Source organism: Lissotriton helveticus, chromosome 5_1 (genome assembly GCF_964261635.1).
Source record: "Lissotriton helveticus chromosome 5_1, aLisHel1.1, whole genome shotgun sequence".
Taxonomy (NCBI): domain Eukaryota; kingdom Metazoa; phylum Chordata; class Amphibia; order Caudata; family Salamandridae; genus Lissotriton; species Lissotriton helveticus.
Window position 1 is genome coordinate 745,688,118 of NC_136065.1, and position 21,646 is coordinate 745,709,763.

Below are 21,646 nucleotides of genomic sequence, written 5' to 3' on the forward strand. Positions count from 1 at the left end.
ATCTCTACAATTTTTCAAAGATTCTTGATGCATTACAAAGTTCAAAATCCACAGCTAATAGCCAAACGCTCATCACTCAGGCATAAGCTCACTCACCTATCCGTCGGTGCACCGGTCGTCCCTCTAAGCTCTCTCGTAGGGAGGAACCGACGCGGTGCACCGACACGGTTTAAATGCCTTCATCCGCCTCAGTGTTTGGGGCGGGCCAGGCGTTTCCTGACGCCTGTAGTGCGTCATAGCGTACAGCGCGCCGCGCGCCCTCAATGATGTGCTGGTAGTCATGGGAATTGTAGTTCCCACGGAGTATTGAACTGCCGCGGTTCGCCGGTTCGAGTCCTCTTTAGAGGACGTGCGCAACATAAACAATACCACCCTTAATTTAAACAAACAGGGAGCTAGTCAAAGGACGATATTATTGTTTAAAAACAATTAATACTCAGTGGCCAATTAGCGCGCTGATAATGGGAAATGTAGTTCTTAAAGGACATAGTCTCCCACAGTGTAGATTCCAGACCTCATAAGGAGACATGAGTTACAGGGAGCTCCCAATCAAATTAAAAGATCTTCTTTAAGCAATATATTTAATAAAGAAGTCCCTCTGTACATGAATGAATTAAAAGATCTTCTTTAAGCAATATATTTAGCAAAGAGGTCCCTATGTACATGAAAAGATTAAAGGATCTTCTTTAAGCAATATATTTAACAAAGAGGTCCCTATGTACATAAATCAGGGGGACCCATCGACGCTCAGTCTTGGGTAAAGATAGTTGGACTTAAGGACCACAGTAACCCAATCTGACAAAAGGTCAATATGTCCATCACAATGTGATGTATCCTGGAATAGGATGCATCATGTTACCCGAGGAGTATTCTCAACTACATGGTAACCATGTCTACTGTCTGACCCTTCTTAAAAACACATACATGGTTTTTTGGCTTTTATTATTGCAACTGTAAGATGTATATATTAATATCAATGTGTGATTTTATCCTGTTGATTAATGTATTTTTGATACCCGGAACCATCTCAATAAAAAGATAATAAAATTAAAAAAAAGAACAAACAAAGGGTCGTATTGATTTACAGGATACGCCACTTCCAGATGTAGATGGGGAACTGTGGGTTGATGGATCGTGTTTAAGATTGCCAGATGGTACGACTTCCGCAGCTTATGCGATCACGACACTTAAGACATTTACTCTGACTTTGGCTCCATTATCCCAGCTGTTTCTACTACTTTCCCTCCCTCGTCTAATTCCCAATCTCCGGAACCAGATCTTTGCATATTAGAATCCGGAATTGCCGCTTGGACTCCCTTGACCCCACTCACTTTACGCAATATTATTAGTACCATTAAATCTGGTTCCCCTCTAGATCCTTTCCCCCTCAAATTCTGTCCACCCTTGATTCCCCTTCACTCAATCTCATTCTGGAGCTACTTAATACCTCACTTAGGGAGGCTAAGGTTCCCCAATCATGGAAACATGCAATGGTTGTACCACTGCTAAAAAAAGTTAATGCTGATCCGAATAATCTGGCTAACTTTCGTCCCATCTCCCTTCTTTCAGTTTTCTCAAAAATCTTGGAGAAGCACATTAATCAACAACTTACTAAATATATCGAAGCCCACACTATTTTACATCCTTCTCAGTCGGGTTTTCGCTCAGGCTTCTCCACTGAATCTACACTATTGGGAGTCTCGGAAACTATTAGGCATCTGGTGGATAGAGGGGAAACCGTGGCACTTATCCTGCTGGACTTAAGTGCCGCATTTGACACGGTTTCCCACTCTATCCTTATTAACACCCTCAGATCTATTGGCATTTCCCATCGTGCCTTAGAATGGCTTACTAGTTTCCTGAATAATAGGACGTTCCATGTTTTCTCAGCCTCATCAGCATCCAAAACCCATACATCAGCATACGGGGTTCCGCAGGGCTCCATCTTGAGCCCCCTTCTCTTCAATCTGTACGTGAGACCTTTGGCTACGATTGCGGAGCAAGCGGGGCTCTCCATCTACTCGTATGCTGATGATACTCAGTTAATCTTTTCATTATCCACCAGCCACACATCCCTCCCTTCTTCCCTACGTCTCGGGCTTAGTAAAATCTCTGCTTGGATGTATGAGAATAAATTAAAACTGAATGGAGGGAAAACTGAGCTTCTTCTGTTTGGTACTAATTGTGATCTATGGGGGCCCTCTCACTGGCCTGACCAAATGGGCACTCCTTCCTTGCCCTCCAGAACTGCTCGAAATTTGGGCATCATTTTTGATGACCAATTATCAATGAGGGACCATGTTGTGAAAGTCTGCGCCACTTGTACGGTCATTCTCAAGTGGTTAAAGAAAATCATCTGGATGCTCCCTCTTGACACCCAGAAAACCGTAGTCCAGGCACTAATCACCTCCCGCCTGGACTATGGGAATGTTCTCTTTCTGGGTGCCGGCAGGGAGATTGTCCGGAAATTGCAGACTGTTCAAAACATGGCAGCTCGCCTTCTTGGCAAACTCCCTAACAGGTCTTCCATCTCCCCCTTTCTACGTAGCCTTCACTGGCTCCGTATTGAGAGCCGGGTTAAGTTTAAGGCTCTGTGTTTTATACACAGAATCATTGCGGGCAACGCCCCACAATACCTTAAATCTTTTATTATTTCTTATGTTCCTTCCCGTACTCTTAGATCATCCTCCCAATCCAAGGAGGCCGCTCCTTTTCCTTCCTGGGTCCATCCCTGTGGAACTCTCTTCCTCTCGGTCTTCGGACTGAGCCCAACTATCTGAAGTTCCGCAGGGACTTGAAGACATGGTTATTCAACCAGTAATCTGTTGCAATTTCATACCTTTGTTGGTCAGCGCCGGGAAACCTTTTGGGTAGCTGTGCGCTTAATAAAATTAATAATAATAGGACAGTGGTAGAAACAGCACGAATACCGCAGAAATCGGCCCAAGCAGCTGAACTGATAGCTTTAACGAAAGCATGTGAGCTAAGTGCTGGATTATGTGTGAATATCTACACTGATAGCCGTTACGCTTTTGGAGTAGTGCACGATTTCGGCCTACTCTGGAAGGAACGAGGGTTCCTGACCTCGCATGGAGTGCACATTAAGCATGGAGAATTAGTACGTGATCTCCTGAATGCACTATTATGTCCCAAGAAAGTAGCGATAATCAAATGTAGTGCACATAAGAAAGTGACAGACAAAATAGGACAAGGAAACGCTTTTGCAGATCGCATAGCGAGAGAGACTGCCATGTTACAAAATGTCTCTCCTATGTATGTGGTGAAATCACAGGCTGAGCGATGGCATGATGCTAGAGAAGAAATACTAGACATACAAAAATCAGCGTCTGAAGCAGAACTTGTAACCTGGGCAACAGAGGGAGTGTTGGACGATGAGGGTTGTTGGCGTAGCAAGGATATGGAGAGATGGAAATTGCCTGCCGCTTATTTGCAAGCAATGGTCCAAATGGCACATGGACTGGCGCATGTTGGAGCACTTGCAATTACCAAATTGCTTACATGAGTTTGGGAGCATCCTGAGATTGCTAGCACGGCTAAAAGAGTAGTACAGACCTGTCTGATATGCTTACAGTACAATCCTGCAAAAGGGACTTATACTCCTAAAGGAGGGTTTGTTCCACCTACTGCACCGTTCGAAGTACTGCAAATGGATTACATCCAGCCGGAGCGCTGTAATAACCTTAAGTATGTCTTAGTGGTGGTGTGTGCCTTCAGTAAATGGATTGAGGCCTACCCCACAAAGGATAATACAGCATTGACAACAGCTAAAGTGTTACTTAAAGAGTACTTCCCGCGCTATGGTGTTTGTAAATTTTTGTGGAATGATAATGGACCTCATTTCATTGGAAAAGTAGTGGAGTACGTCCTAAAAGGATTGGGAATTAAGCAAAAATTCCATGCTGTATTTCATCAGCAGTCAGCATGTCTGGTAGAAAGGTACAATGCAACCCTGAAACTGAAGCTAGCAAAGATCGTGGCATCCACGTCTTTGAAATGGCCGGACGCCCTACCCTTGGCATTACTATCTATTAGATCAGTGCCACATACCCGATCTGGCCTCACACCCTATGAAGTGGTGTTTGGAAGGCCTATGAACATCTGGGGAGTTCCTAAGCCTCGTTTGATACATGATGTGCCTTGTATAATGATGAACGATTATTTGGCACGATTAACAAATGATTTACTTTCTATTCATCAACAGGTTCGAGAAGCGCTCCCCGACAATTCCATTGGAGAGGCTCACAATCTCCGTCCTGGGGACCATGTTATGGTCCGCGTGTTTGAGAGAGCCAGCAGTTTGGAGCCGAGGTGGCGTGGCCCTGAACAGGTCTTACTGACAACTCGGACTGCTGTACGAGTTACGAACAAGAAGCGGTGGATACACTCTACTCACTGCCGTCGTGTTTCTCCGGATCTGGTGAATCCTGCGGTGCTGTCTGATTATCGAGACATCTTGGATGCAGAGAAGAGCCCAGCTGCCACGCCTAACGAATCGGAGGGAGCCTTCCCGGACCATACTGTTTCTGGTGCAGCGAAGTATAATTTGCGGTCAAGAAAAGCTGTTGTTTTGTCCAAAACTGGCTGAGTTACCGTTCTGAGGTTTGTGAAAACGGAAGCCGAGAATATCAAGGGGGGGGGGGAATCAGTTCTGACCAGTGTAGCGACACCTGTCTTGAATCTCGGAGAAGAAATCAGCGGCAGCCTCGGTTCTCAGCACTCATTTTTTAATTTTTTTATTTTTGTCTTGAAGATTTTTGTTTTGTGAACTATGGCACCTGCTACAATGAGAAACAAGAAAATTCTTGGTGCTGTGCTTTTTGTTATGACTATAGTGGTAATAGCAGTAATAGCTTGGATCATGGAACGATTGCTTCCTGCACGAGAATATTTACTGCCTACCACGCAAAGCCCATCTGAACATTTTCATTTTACTCTGCCTTATCATGAAGAGAGACATAGACAGACTTACTTGAATAACAGTTTCATTCAGATTCTACACCATACCCATAATATGACGAACACTTCGAACTGTTGGGTATGTGGAATGTTGCCTGGACATCAAAAGAGAGGAGGAACTCCACTTATTCCTCTTCCATTTTCTCATAATGGTTCTTGTAATGCTTGGTATACTCTTCTTTTTACCCTAAGATGGCCAACAAAAGGTGGACTACTTTTCCGATTGAATAAAATTTGTTATAATGACAGAGATGGTCATCCACAAGCAGAAGGAACTAAATTCGAGTGGGAAGAATATCGACCGGACAATGTATCTACACCTCGTATTTTCATCAATCTAAGAACTGCGAATATGTCTAGTTTACATGTAATTACAGTTATTGATACTAAGGCTGAATTATGCATCCGTAATAAAGGCACTATTCCAGTAGGTAAAAGTAAATGTAACACTACTCTCACTTTTGATACACCAAATGGTATTGCTTTTGTAGCATCACGTAACACTTACTTCATTTGTGGAAATAAGGGATACCACCGTCTTCCCATTGGGTGGTTAGGAACTTGTTATATTTCTTTTGTGTTACCCCCTGTATTTATTGCCCCACCTATGTATCATAATGATTTTGTATTGTATCACGACTTCATATTAAATAGGGTTAAGAGAACATTAGAACTTGACAATATTGATCAGACCGACACCTCTCTACAGCAATATGTAGATTTCAATTTAGGCCTGTTTTCCTTTGTTGGTGCTGCTTTAAATAGCAGGAAAATAAGACAACTAACACGTGTTGTAGAAGCTGTTGCAAATGAAACTGCCTCCGCCTTAGGTAACTTGACTGAAGAACTTCAAATTACTAGAATTGTTACGCTCCAGAACTGGATGGTTCTAGATGTAGTATTAGCTGATCGCGGGGGTGCATGCCGCATTATCGGTAGTAGTTGTTGTGCATATGTGCCCGACAATTCGCCTTCTGTGTATGATGCTATTTCTAAATTGCACAAAATTGCTGCTGAAATACACCCGAGAATGGAACATGGACATTTTCTAGCTGGTTTTGGACTTTGCTTAGTACTTGGGGTTGGGAGCTATTAACGATCCTATGTGCGATTATTGGAATACTTTTCTTCTTTTGCTTATGTATTCAATGTGGCCCTACCTTATGTTCTATATGTATTACTGCCTGCATTCCATCCAAACGAGCTATTGGTGATGGTGAGTGATGGTGTGTGAGGGTAATTGGGTGAGGGTAAGTGGTTGTGTGTGATGGTTATTGTGTGAGTGATTGATGGTGTGTGAGGGTGAGTGGTGTGTGAGGGTGATGGGGTGTGAGGGTGATGGTGTGATGGTGAGAGATGGGGTGTGATGGTAATTGTGTGAGGGTGAATGAGGGTGTGAGGGTGAGTGTGTGGGGGTGACTGTAAGTGTGTTGTATGTGTGTGTGTTGTTGTGTTGTTGTGAGCTTGTGTGTGTGTGGCAGTGTGAGTTTGTATGTGTGTACGTTTTGATTACGGAATTTTGCATAGTCCTAGAATTAGTCCCTTTTCCCTTTTTTTTGTTCGTGCGTAAAAATTGCGGACGCTACCCTGTGCCATAACGCTACCTATGTTATTTAGGTTAGCGTTCTAGTTTATTTTGCCGATTTACCTTGGATTTTGATTGACGTGTATTCCGTCCAATCAAATTGCAACGTTTTCTTACGTAGCATTGCAATTGCGTCACGTTAATTTTGAAACTTCCAGATCTTCAGGAACCGGCGTATGTCTAAGGCGCGTCGTGCTTCCCGCGTTGTAGCCGCGTCGTTTGACAGGTAAGTTGTCAATCTAATCATTTTTTTGTGTTGTTTACCTAGTGTTTCTTTACTATATATATATTTATTAAGTTTTGTAATGTTTAGTAATGTTTTTTTAAAAATTAACTTTGCGATCGTACTTGGCTTGTGTATGTACCTATTGTACTTTTATGAAATGTTTCTAATTTCCCTTAGTTAATGTATTTTTGCTTACTTTTATGTAATGTATGTTATAAAGAAAACGTTTTGGGATGTACTCTTTCTACATGTTGCTATATTTGTTTAGTTGACAATGTGTTATTTAGACTGTACTTTTTTTTATTGTTCCTTGTGTTTTGGTGTTGATTAAATTGTATTTATGTTTTCTTTGTTGTTTTGTTTTCCGTATACTTTCTGAATTTCGCCCACCTTTAAATATTTCTATTTATTGTACTGGTACGTAAAAGCTATATTTGCTGTATATTTTGAAACCTACATGTTTTTGCTGCTTTTGAGCACCAATTCCTTATGTATGTTTTTGTAAGTACTATAACATTTTAAAGCAATACTTATGGAGTGTAAGCTTATACTTTTCAAAACCTGTATTTTTTTATCAAAAAGAAATGTTATGTTTTCAATACCATTTGAATGACTTTAAAGTACTATGTATGTTAATTAATGGTCAAGTATACGTATGAAGCCACCTTTATTAATTGTTTAGAATTTTTTGGTTACTTTGAGTGGAATACTTTATTGTAGTTTTGGAAGAATTGCAGTTAGGCTGTGAAGTCTCGTGCATTTGTGATTACGCACTTTGTTTGTGTTTTGTTTTTTTCCCGGCATTGTTTAATGGTTTATTTTCCCTTACTTTAGTAAGTGCTTTCTGTTGTGAATTTGTGTCCTTTAGATGGCTTTGTCCACTTTTAAAATGTTGTATTATTTGCAGTGTATTCAGATGTTTCCCTATTTTGTGTGCATTTATGTTTTTTGTTAAAAAAATGATTTATTTTACAATCTCTTTCTGCATTTTTGTGTATTAATTGCTGCACTGTCCTCGCGATGCATTAAGTTTTTATATTTGAATAGCTACAAGTGTGTAATACGATTTTTACTTATTAAAATAAATGTTGCCTAACGCTATTTATGTGTGGAGTTGGAGGGTGGAGTTGTAGTTGGAGGGTAGAGTTGTAGGGTGGTATTGTAGTTATAGGGTGTAGTTGGAGGGTGGACTTGGTGTGAGTGTGAGGGTGAGTGGATGTGAGGGTCCGGGGGTGTGAGGGTGTGTGAGGGTGATTGAGGGTGACGGTTTTAGTATGAGTGAGGGTGTGAGTGTTGTGAGGGTGTGTGAGGATGAGGGGGTCAGGGTAAGGGGGTGTGAGAGTGTGTGATGATAGGTGTTGGGGAGTGAGGCTGAGAGTTTGAGGGTGAGTGTTGTATGTGTATGTATTTTGCGGCACCATCGGTCAGAATAGTGTTGTTTTTGTTCTGCTATGAGTATGTTCTACACTTAGCAAAGTTGTAATTTAGTAAAGCGCCACCATTAAGATTGGTGGAGATAGAACATGGGTGTTTTGATTTATTTTTTGGCTGCACACTTCTTGTAAACGATGACGACTTTCCTCCCTCTTTCTGACCATAAAAACCTTTTTGATAGTACTTGTTGCCTCATCTGCTTTTCTTCCTGCCCATGTCTATAGCAAACATACATGTTTTGAAGCGGATGCCTGACAGTCGTATGCTGGACCCCAAACTGTGGTGTGTGGGTGGCTGTGGTGTGTGGGCGGCTGTGGTGTGTGGGCGGCTGTGGTGTATGGGCGGCTGTGGTGTGTGGGTGGTGGTGGTTTGTGGGCATGTGAGAGAGAGTGTGCGTGGGCGTGTGAGAGATAGTGTGCGTGGGCGTTTGAGAGTGTGCGTGGGCATGAGAGAGAGTGTGCGTGGGCGTGAGAGAGAGTGTGCTAGGGCGTGTGAGAGAGAGTGCATGTGCGGGTGAGAGAGAGTGCGTGTGCGTGGGTGGGTGAGAGAGAGTGCGTGTGCGTGGGTGTGTGGACTTGCTGTATCATTCAACTACTGTAAGAGGTACATCTCAAGGTTGTACATGCTGGAGAATACGCTAACTCTGGGCCTTACTCCAGTGCTTGTGCGTGGATTCCAGCCTCTGGATGTCGGCAGCAGCAAGTGCAATAATGCAAACGCTTTTTGTTTTAATGCTGAGTTGTTGTAGCTTTGGACTTGTATGGTGGGTGATTATACTTCCACACAATGACCCCACAGTGCTACGAATACAATCATATAAAGGCTGCACTCATATGTCAAGCATTGCACTTGCTGTCCGGAGTGATATTTGGTTCCTCCAGTCTGCTCCTGTATGCATATCAAATCCCCAGCTTTTGTAACAGAGTCAATAGAGGACGTCAATGCTTGGTCAGTTTTTGCTAAGTTTACTTTCGAAGATGTAAGTGAGAGCTCAGGTTTTGTGGATGTTCTCAACACACAGCGCTGCTCGCCGTATCACAGCAAATCATTTTGTTTTTCTCGAAACAGATGGATTTTTTTTCAATCAAAAGTATTGTGATGGGCCTGCTGCTGCCTGCCTCTTGCAATCATTATGTGCTCAATGTTCCATTGCATGAGTGGATTTGCTTTCATCAGTGATTATTTGTATGTTATTATAAGTGATTGCCGTTAGTGTTCTGTTTGTTTTGTGAGTCAGTAACATTGTATGAATTTTGCGGCACCATCGGTCAGAATAGTGTTGTTTTTGTTCTGCTATGAGTATGTTCTACACTTAGCGAAGTTGTAATTTAGTAAAGTGCCACCATTAAGATTGGTGGAGATAGAACATGGGTGTTTTTGTTTTTTTTTGGCGTCCATAGCTGTCCATAGCTGGTGATTTGCTTAGATTTCAGTGGAAATTTGAACAAAACAACTATGAGTGATAAAACAATCGTCACTGAAATCCACTCAGTATGGAGAGGGAGGAGGTGGGCTGCCTGCAACTCGAGCGAGCATAGGGAGGAGGGGGTGGTCTGCCTACTAAGTGTAATGCGTGTGGCAACAGAGGGAGAGCGCGGCGCGCGCTGGAGAGGGAGGGGGTGGGATGCCTGGTCACTTTAATAGCTTTGCTCTGTTGGTAGTGGTTGTGCAGGGAGAGAGAGGGGAGGTGCTGGCGGCTGGGGAGGGGAAGGAGAAATGCGAGCCTGGCTGTGTACGGGGGGAGGTGATGGCGGCTGGGGGCTGGGGAACAGATGGCGAAGGCTGGCGATTTAAAAAAATAAATAGTCTGTTATCTCGAGTTGTGCAGGCTGAGGCGGTGGCGCTTGGAGTCGTGGAGTTGCGGGTTTAAGACAAGACACTGCTGTGAACCTGCAGGGAGAGAGAGGGGAGGTGCTGGCGGCTGGGGAGGGGGAGGAGAAATGTGAGCATGGCTGTGTGCAGGGAGAGAGAGGGGAGGTGCTGGCGGCTGGGGAGGGGGAGGAGAAATGCGAGCCTGGCTGTGTGCGGGGAGAGCGAGGGGAGGTGCTGGCGGCTGGGGGTGGTGATAGCCGTTGGAGGGAGCCTTGTCGCTTTCATGTGCACGCGCTTTTAATGTCAATGCGCTTGCGCATTGAGCTTAAATTTGACGGGCACTGCAAGGAATCGCCACGGAATCGCAAGTTGGTTAAAGTCTGTTTAAGCCCCTATAGTCTCGCAAGCTCAATGCGCATGCGCATTGACAGGCAAGACCTAAAAATGAATCTGTCTGTGTGCACTGCAACTGGCTCATCATGTAAAGCGCTCCGATACCATCAAGCCGAGTTTGCGTTAGAAGAAAAAACACAGGAGACTGAGTTCAAACACATGCACTTGTATGGAGTGTGGGGGCAAAAGGACATCCGTATGTGCTAGCATAACATGCTCTTGGCATTGCTAGGGGGAGGGGAAATGCTAGACACGGCCGCCAAGACAGGATGTGGCATAACGGCTAGATCGGTCGCTTTTGAAGCTGAGGAACAGAGTTGGAGTCTCGGCGGGAGGGTCAAGATCCTGTGAATCTGGGCAAATCACTTAATCTCTCCATGCATAAAAATGAATCTGTCTGTGTGCACTGCAACTGGCTCATCATGTAAAGCGCTCCGATACATCAAGTAGAGTTTGCTTTATATTAAAGTGAAGAAAAAACACAGGAGACTGAGTTCAAACACATGCACTTGTATGGAGTGTGGGGGCAAAAAGACGGCCGTATGTGCTAGCATAACATGCTCTTGGCATTGCTGTGGGGAGGGGGAGGGGAAATGCGAGACACGGCCGCCAAGACAGGATGTGGCATAACGGCTAGAGCGGTTGCTTTTGATGCTGGGGAACAGAGTTTGAGTCGCGGCGGGAGGGTCAAGATCCTGTGAATCTGGGCAAATCAGAGAAAGGGCGCCAATTAGGTGACCATGGAGGAGGGATAATAGGGTCGGATTGCAGGGTAAAGGAAGGATGAGAAGAGTTGGGGGAGGGGTCCGTCCAGGACAATGAATGCAGAGAGATACGCATATGGGTGCGGGCAATGGAGGGGATTTTTGTTACCATTCCGAGATTTGTTTATTTATGCGTTTTGATATAGTGCGGACTTTACCAGAGGTGTCATGCCTCCAAAAGAAAGGGAACGGAAGTCCCACTCCATCCATCCCCCCCACTCCATCCATCCATCCATCCCCCCACTCCATCCATCCATCCATCCCCCCACTCCATCCATCCATCCCCTCCACTCCATCCATCCATCCCCTCCACTACATCCATCCATCCATCCATCCCCCACTCCATCGCTATCATCTTGCAAATCATCTTTATACACCAATACAGACTTTGCTAAAAATGTAATGCAACACATTGTCATATACAATGGCAATAACTCAAACTTTAATGCTGCGAGACCTATTGCATTGCAAATGCATGTTTAAAGAGGACCCGAAACGGGTCTCTATCGGGCTCTGTTTTGTGTCCTGGCACATATGCCAGTGCTCACACTGCTCACTTCTCACTAGTGGAAAAGTTAGGGGATGACGTCATGCCAGGTGAGCGTTGTCGGGGAAGGGAAATCAGTTAAAGAGAGTAATTTTCTCTCTGGATTTCCCTTCTCTTTTTTAAAACTCAGGAGCAGAAACATCCTTTGTTGTGGTGTCACCAGGGCTTTAAGCGGAAACGTTTTCAATATTATATTCAAGCCATTGTTGCTGCTTATTTTTCTGATGCAACTAACAACCATTGACAAAGCAAATAGTCCTGACTCAGGTGCGCAACACCCATTGGGCTCGTGGGGCTTCAGCCTCCCCCGTCGTGCCTGTCAGCCCGGGCTGACACAGCTTCGCGGGCTGGCGAGCATGTAATTGCAACCGCACCCGAGTACTTAACAGGTCTTTAAAAGACCATTTAGTTGTAAATGAGGCTTTTGTTGTGTGGTCACCCCTTCTCACAGCCACTTTGTCCGTGGTTGGAAGAATTAGCCCGTCCCCGAAATATTTTCAGTCCCCCCCGAAATTTGTCTCTAGTTGCCCGCCTGTCCTCACTTGTTGTAGGTATGATGTTACTTGTTGTATCATATATCTGGATGCATGACAGGAGAGGATGTGGTCTTGATACAGTGCTACTCCGGAAATATCTTCTAAAACCACGTCACCTTTCCCTGAAGTTTCAAATCACACATTTTACTCATCAGTGGGGCTCATAACACTGCGAGTCACTCATACACACGTTCTCGATACTTCATGGATCGGTGAGACTCAAAGGAGAGCTGCTGTATCATAGCGGAGTGTCTTAATTAAGCTAACTATTTATAATATATACATCTGCAGTTTAAATGGTTTTACCATGGTTTTTATTATCAACAAGACAATTTATTCAGACACACCACCATTATTTGTCAATGGATCTGCTAGTAAAAAATTAGGCTAAGGATGAACAAGACCAGCTTAGTTCTTAATTTATCTAATTTCTATTTAAAAAGAAATCTCCTAGCAAGATCTATATTTATTCACTCATTTATTCAACTTAATGCAAAATTAGGAAAGAAAGAATTTTAACTCGTACATTTATATTTCTTTAATTCAAAGCTCAGAAAATAAGCTCAATAATTTCAAGATTATAGGACAGGAATATTAGCAAAAGACATGATAGTTCCCAAAATTCATCTCCCTATTCTCTCTAGCTATTAACCTCATGTAAAGACTCCTCACTCGCTCAAGTAAAGTTAAAGTTCAGAAAAATTCAAAGTTCTTACGCTCCAGGAAAATTCAGCACTCCGGCAGCATGTCAGGATACACAGATGCAAATCGAAGAAGACAGTTTTTTCTTAAGTCCGAACTTACTCTTTTATACCCTTTTTCACTAACTAAACTATCTAAATTCTGAAACATTTGGGGTCTTCAACAGTTCTGATTGGTCAGTCCAAGGGGTGATGAGCATAACCTCATCTTCTTATTGTTTGATTTCCGCAAAGTCAGCTCAATGAATTTCACCATTGTCCTTATTATATCTACTTCATCCATGTCCTTCAAATTACAATATTCAGTTCCTTTCACGCGGTTTTCAATACGAATGTTCATTTTGTTGGCAGTCACGCTGTCCTTGACCCATTCTGCACAGGCACAGGCATCTCGAGCTCGCCTACAATTTCTTTCAATCCTGCGCATGCGTACTGCACTTCAATCTCTAAGTCACTCTACGTCCATTTTGTTCTAGGCCGCAGAGGCCTGAACGGGAACTAACATAAAAACAAACACAATTTAAACGTAAATTGTTGAATTATAACTCTTCTGTTTACCTCCCCCTTACTAAGATATCAGAGGAAAGTTGTTACCTAGCAAATAAAGCAACATATATGCATGATTTGCTCACCTGTCTTCATGTTTTCGTCACAAATAGACAGACAGAAAGCACATTCATGCCGCTTTTGGTTAGTTTTATAGCTGCTGCATGTGAGAAGTTAGCCTGGCATATGGTGTCCACTATTCTATTTATTTATTTATTTATTTTAAGAGTTTTATATAGCGCTGCTAGACCCAGAGGTATCAGAGCGCTTTACGTGAGGAATTTAGCATTTAGCATAATACAAACTTTACAAAATTTACATGAAAGATCGTTGCGAGGAAGAGGAAAACCAAGGTTATACAAATACATCTAATGATTAGATCATTACAAAAACAGAAGATATTAAGGAGCAATGGGAGCGAGGGAAAATAGGGGTAAGGGAAAAGACAGAGAAGGGAAACGTAGGAAAGTGGGCACCTTGCACCAGTCTAAACGACCCTTATTGACGGTGGTTGTAAAGTCAACCTTATAGACAAACTATCCTAGAGGTAGCATGGACCAGAAGTCTTGGGCTAAAACTTCAGAGAGCATGTGAAGCCAGCTGTTTTACCAATTATAATCCCTTGAATACCAAATGAAAGGACACCACACAAGGTATATATCAAATATATATGTATTTATTTCTAACACAACCCCTCTGCACTCTTTATGAGGTCAGAGATCGAAGTACATCACAAGTTACTCAATTAGCATACGATAAGTTGCACAAATACAGTTATGCCCTAGGGGCCTCGCAAACCATATACTAAGTAAGTGGTATAAGAACCACTTCAGAAATAGTGAATAGGCCTAGGGCCTAGGGAATCGCTGGGGCTACACTGAACAACCAAAGGTTAGGAAATATGAGACCCATGGGAGACGTGTGCAGTGTCTAAACACAGTCGCGTGTTACCATTGACTTATAATGGAGAACGAAGAAGTTACAAAGTTACTGTTTAAGGGCACTTCCGGATGGACTACGACAAAACCCCTTTAAACTAGGACACTTGGAGAGTCAATACCCACGGGAGCACCAGAGTACTCGAGTTACCTCACCCAGGGAAGCCGGGTGCATAGGTGTCTTTTTGTGTCGGGTTTCGTCGATGCTTTCAATGGAGATCTGCAAAAGAAGTGCTGCAGGCGACCAAAGGAAGAGTGTCCGGGTGTATCCAAGAGTGGATCGAAGAACAGAAGAACCTGAAAGCAGAGAGGACAGAGTCTGGGTCACTAGCCAGTGACCAGGAAGGAACCAAGCGATGTCGCGATGATCTCAGGTGAAGAGGTGAAGCTTGTCTCTGCAGCCACGAGGACCAGGAGGTGTCGACGATGACCAGGAGCTGGATTTGAGCTGTCCCATGAAGGATCTAGTTGACTGCGGTGTTGGTATCCGGACTGGACCCAACAAGCCTTGGCAAACGCTATCCATGCAGGAGTTGAAGATTGGCTTTGGAGCAGACCAGCAACGTCTAAGGAGCTTCACCTTTGCAGGGAAGCTGGAGCAAGCCTGGAGCAACCAGGAAAGCAGTTTGGTTTCAAAGGTGTGTCTTCAGGGGGCTCACTAGCCAGCGGGCTAGCAACTAGGAAGACACGTTGAGCTGAAATGCAAGAGTGGGCCCCACGCGGCACTCGTGGAGTGTGGAGGGCTGAGCTTCGGTGCAAATGGTGCTCGGGTCTTGGGCTTCTCGTACCCCAATGCACAACTGCGAGGGTGCCTCGGTAGTTGCACTGTTAGCAAAATGCAGGATGTCCAGGGTGTCCGGTCCTTATCACTCGTGTCCGCCACGGGTCTCAGCTTTGCTGTGGATGTGGGTCGGAGTCAGAGAAGTCTGAGAGTCCACTTCCTGTGTCGCTGAGTCTTCAGGATCCGTCGGGATGAAGTACTGGGTTTTTCGGAACCCAGCGGTGCCAGGGTACACCCAAAGACTACGGGTCCTTCCTGCTTAGACTACAGAAACACAGAGTCTTCTAGGTGAAGTCAAAGATCGAGTTTATTGACTGCAGTCAGTAACAGGCATCCTAGAAGTACAACACGGTGTATATTCTCAGGAGACTGCTCAATCTTACAAAGCCAGCCTTCTCTTTTTATACAAAATATTATGCTTTAGGCAAACATTCCTTATTTTACAGTTGACCATTCACATATTTTCACTACAAAGAAAAAGCAGAGTCATGATGACAAGCCCATATTTCAGTTCGTCCAGCCCACAACAAATTATCCGGCAAGGCCCAGTATTTTCATCAGATATCGACGGATCCCCAATAAAAACGGGCACCTCCTCATCGTAAAGTAGGTCATAAAGTAGGAAACAGGGACAGGTGTGTGTAAGATTAGGCAGGGTTTGTGTGCGATGAAAAGGTTTATGGTAGGCTGTGCCTTGATGCTATCTCGATCGGCCACTGGGAAAGGAACTGGCCGGGCAGGTTTGGCTTCGGGCAGTGGAGTCAGCTTGCCCAGGTCACAAAGAAGTCAGGGAAGGTGTATGTGTCCTTCAGAAGCGTGTTTTTGGCCTTAGTCATTGGCCTATGTGAGGGCAATCACAAAATGGCTGCCGTTCGCAAAATGGAACCCGAGGGTTCAGGACGAATCCTATGATTTCAGGGTGTTGTCGTCACTCGAATGTGACGAAAATACTCGTACATAGTATTCTGATCATTTTCGGTCTGCTGATACCAAAATTGTCATGATACAATGATGTTTATAACACGAGTCCAGAATTTTCAGTACTACAGACCCTCCTTTTGCCCTTACATAGGCAATTAACCTACACTCATGCTAATCTGAGTCCAGGTCTGTATTCATGAAGTCATTGAGATGTTGCTGTAGCATCATCCTATTACTTAGCTCGTCTCTTGAGACAGGCTTCCTTACACATGACGTAGCACAGAGGCCACATATTGCAGGAGCACACTGTACGCACAGACAGAACAGGAAAAGAATGGCTAAGATTATCCCAATGACCATAAGAATCTTGCAGCCCCAAGCGGATATCAGTTCCCAGAACCATCCCATCAATGACCAATCTCCTTTATCTACATGAATAGATTCGGAAATCTTATGCAGTTTGGAAATGGCCTGGTACACTGTTGGAGCGTTATCTAGAATGAAAACACAGCAACTCGATTGGATCACTCTACATACCCCACCTCGGTCTGCAAGTATGACGTCTAACGCGACCCTGTTATGAAGAGTCATAAGGCGATCCGACTGGAGCTCAGCTGTCAAGTTACAGCTACTCTTCCCTAACTGAGCTCTGGGATTCTTGCCATTACCTTGCAGACATAGGTGACCTTGATGGGGTACGATCCAAATCGGGGAAGATCTCTTAGATTGCTGTTTCTCACTCAGTGTAACTCCATATCCGGTCACGTTCCATCCTATATATACAAGTGTCTCATCTCTCGGGATAGTCTCATAGAAAATATATTTCCTAATCATGTCTACTATACCCTTAACTAGAGCACTATTCTTAGGATTGTCTTTCACAGAACGTAGGGGGTAGACTTCATGTGCGTAGATGAACATTGTTCTGTATGCCCACACAGAACCATTATGGCTGAAAGGCAGAACTAAATAAGGGATACCTTTGTCCGTAGTGTGAGGCATAAGGCCACAAACCCAACAGTTAGTCGTGTTCACTACTAGTTGGTGTTGGTGTATAAGCTGAACGAAAGAGTTATTAATAAACTCTAATCTCCTAGTGGATTCATGTTCAGGAAGGGGGTGAATAGAATGCGAGGAAACAGTAGGAGGAGGTATGGGCGGTGTAGTGGGTGCAAATGTCACTTGAAAAGAGAATAAAACATATCCTACAAAAAACATCATTACACTGGACAACATGAAAATGCATAATATCAAAAAGCGTTTCTTGGTCATCATTCTACATATTCTGGCATTAAAGTTCGTTGTTTTGGCAGGTCTCTCCATCTCGAAAAACTCCATCCTCTCTAAATGCTGCTCATGATGATAGGGTGTTCTATGCTAAGGAATGCTTCTGTCGGTCCAAGGCAACTCCCTTAGACCAACCAGAACTGTCGACCTAACGTCTTCAGCTGCACCCCAAAGACTTGGGCAACCGCGACCCTACAGCTGCTTGCAAGAGATTGTCACTTTCCTTTTCAGAAATTGTTCCTTTTATACGTGCATTACTGAAAGCAGAAAACGAGGCATAGTTTCAGTCTCTGAGTCAGCGATACCCTCCTGGACCCACCGGTCGTATGGCAGAGGTAAAGGGATCCTCTTGCAGTGACTGCCGTGGATCCAGTTTTTCTTTCCTTCCACTCGAACAGCTGATCTCGTTGAGAGAAGGACTAGATGGGGGCCTGTCCACCGGGGCTGGTCATTCTTTGTTCGCTGAAAATTCTTGACCAGCACCCAGGATCCAGGATCGATCGGATGTCCTGGAGCTTCAGAGACCAGAGGTAGAGTATCGTGAACCTGATGGTGTAAAACACGCAATTTAGCCGTCAATTCATACAAATAGTCAAGCAGAACAGGGTGTTCGATTTCACTGAATTTTGTTGGCCTTGGCACTCCCCATATGTTGGCCGGGCGGCCGAACACTATTTCGTAAGGACTAAGTTCCACTCGTGAATGCACAGTCATTCTTGTTGATAGGAGTGCTAAGGGCAGAGCGTCAGGCCATTTAAGACCAGAGCTTGCTTGAATCTTGGCCAATTTCAGTTTTAACGTGCCATTGTAGCATTCTACTAGTCCAGCGGATTGGGGGTGATTTGCAGCGTGGAATTTCTGTTGGATGCCTAGCCCTTCACATACTTTCTTCATCACTCGACCCACAAATTCACTCCCATTATCACTCCAGACCATTCTCGGCATTCCAAATCTAGGGAAGAATTCTTTGACAAGGGCTTTTGCTGTGGATAAGGCAGTGTTGTCTTTCAGGGGATATGCTTCTACCCATCCTGAAAAGGCACAAACAACAACGAGTACGTATTTTAGATTGTTGCACCTTTCCATGTGGATGAAATCTAGCTGCAAAACCTCGAACGGATACGTTGGAGGCGCAAAATGACCAGCTGGAGTTGGGGTTCCCCTACCAGGGTTGTATTTCAGACACACCATGCAATTCTTGACCACATTCTCTGCACACTTAGGAATTCCAGCATTTTGCCATACTGAAGCTAACAACTTGCAAATCCCTTTCACGCTGATATGAGCCATTCCATGGGCCATTGTAACCACTGCAAGCACGTACGCATCGGGTAACAACCATCGCTGATGCTCTGACAATTCAATCCAACAACCATTTGCATCCAATTTACCCGTGCTTTCTCTCCACACGCTCAATTCTTTCTCTGTAGCTTCAGCTTGAATAGACTTCACACTCTCAATCGTATCTTCACGCATTCCAACGTCACCAACCCATCTTGCAGGGCCTGCAACATACATTCGATTCATCACATCTTTTGCTGTTTCCTTTGCGACTTCGTCAGCAAATGCATTTCCACGACCAACATCATCAGTAACTTTCTTGTGTGCACTGCATTTTACAATCGCAACTTGTAGCGGCAAAGTCAGTGACTCAATAAGCTCATTCACCAACTGACCATGCTGTATCTTAGCTCCATGCGAAGTCAGAAACCCACGTTCTTTCCACAATCGTCCAAAACTGTGAGCCACACCAAATGCATACTGGCTGTCCGTGTATATGGTCACTTTCATTCCTTTCGACAACACGCATGCTCTCGTGAGTGCAATCAACTCTGCTGCTTGAGCTGAATTATGTGGAATACGTGCAGCTTCAACAATCGTATGCAAAGTCGTGACAGCATATGCCACCGTCGTATCACCATTCGGAAGCTTGAAGCATGAACCATCCACCCATAAAGTACCATCACACTTCGCAAGAGGAGTATCTTTTAAGTCTACTCTCCCTTTCATTTCTTCTTCTGTCCTGAGAAAACAATCATGCTGTTCAACATCATCTGTCTCTACTGAAATCGGCAATAACGTAGCTGGGTTCAACGTATTGCACCTCTTTATGTGCACATGACTCGCTAACAGTGTCAACTCGTAACCTGACAATCGAGCACTAGTTAAGTGCTGTGTCTTGGTCCTGTTTAACAAGGTGTCCACTGCATGTGGAACCATCACAATCAACATATTATTCATCACTAACCCAGCAGACTGTGGAATAGAAACAGCTGCTGCCGCTGTAGCTCTCAAGCAACTCGGCAATGCTTTAGCTACCGGGTCCAAAGTCGACGAAAAATACGCGCATGGACGTTGCTTGTCTCCGAACAACTGTGTCAACACTGACAATGCACAGCCTTCTTTCTCATGGACATACAATGTAAAGGGCTTACTGTAGTTGGGGGTACCCAACACAGGAGCCGAACACAGTGCATCACGCAATTCGGAAAAACTTTTCTGACAATCTTCAGACCACGGAATGGGATTCGGTGTATCTTTACAAGTTAATGCCACCAAAGGTTTGGCCAATAAAGAAAAATTTGGTATCCATTGTCTGCAATATGATGTAATGCCCAAAAAAGCACCTACTTCTCTCTTTGTCCTTGGCACACTCAATTTCGCTATTGCCTGGATTCTTTCTGGGGTCAGTTTCCTTCCCTCCTTCGATAAGAGATGACCTAAGTAGGTCACTTCTTGTCGACAATATTGCAATTTTGAAAGAGACACTTTGTGATGCAATTTAGACAAATGACGCAACAACGACAACGTGGCTTCTTTACAAATCTCTTCAGTATCTGCAGCGACGAGCAAATCATCAACGTACTGAATAAGGGTAGCGCCATCAGGTAAAACAATCGTATCAAGCTGTGTCTTTAAAGCCTGACTATATATCGATGGACTTTCACAGTAGCCTTGGGGAGCGCGTTTGAAGCGGAAGCTTCGGCCTCCTAAACTGAATCCAAAAATATCCCTGCTCTCCTCGGCAATCGGGATGCTGAAGAAAGCATTCTTCAAGTCAATCACCGAGAACCAGGCGGCGGAAGCTGGGATCATAGTCAATAGGGCAGTGATATCAGGTACAACTGGAAACTGTGCCACAACTATTTTATTGACCTCTCTAAGATCAATCACAAACCTGTAAACAGGCGGCTGAGAAGGGTCATTACGCTTCAAAACAGGCAGAACAGGACTATTACAAACGTTACCTCTTGTCTCTTCAATTACATCTTTTTCAATCAAATCGTAAATGATCGCTAGCAACGCTTTTTCACCTTCACTAGAGATCTTGTATTGGGGAATTCGTGGCATTTTAACATTGGCTTTCAATGTCACAACATATGGTGGTATTTCAGAAAGACCCACATCATTAGGACCAGTGGCCCAAAGAATTTCGGGAAGAAACGACAATTCTGTCGGAAGTTTGTCCTTCGACAAATACATTGGGGAGATCACTTTCTTACCCAGCGTAAGTTGTACTCCCGAAGGAGAACAATATAATGTTGCATACAATCTTTTCAACAGATCTAATCCCAACAAGTTTTCGCCACAACCTGTTGTCAGAATAAGGGGTGCTTCCAATTCACAAGGTCCAACAGAAAGGGACATAGGACTAGAAATCGGGTTCCTAACCGGGCGCCAGAAAAACCTACTGAAACATTCATTTTGCCAGACAAAGGTGCGCCAGGGAGTTTTGAGTGCATAATAGAACTCTTTGTAGCACCAGTATCCAACAGAAAAGGTTCTGACACACCTGATGTAATCACCTCAACGTAAGGTCCACTCTGATCTACTGGAACTGAAACAACTCCCTCTCTTTGTCTATGGCTGTCCTAGCAACCATCACCTTCCATATTCTCATCTTCTGCATAGTAGTCATCAGTATAGTATTGAGTCGTCCTACCAGACGCGTTATTCTACTGATCAAAACTATTCATTGAATTCTGAGGCGGAAGGGAACGCGCGTTCTGAGGGAAATTTCCACGTCCTCTACCTCTAGGAGCTTGTTGAACACCTCGGCCTCTTACACCAGAAGCACCATTCATACGCTGTAACAAAATAGGACAATTATACTTGAAATGACCCTCTTCCTTACAATATGAACACTGATTGGGGCCTACAGGAACACGTGGTTGAGAAAACTCGACCCTTTGCGAGT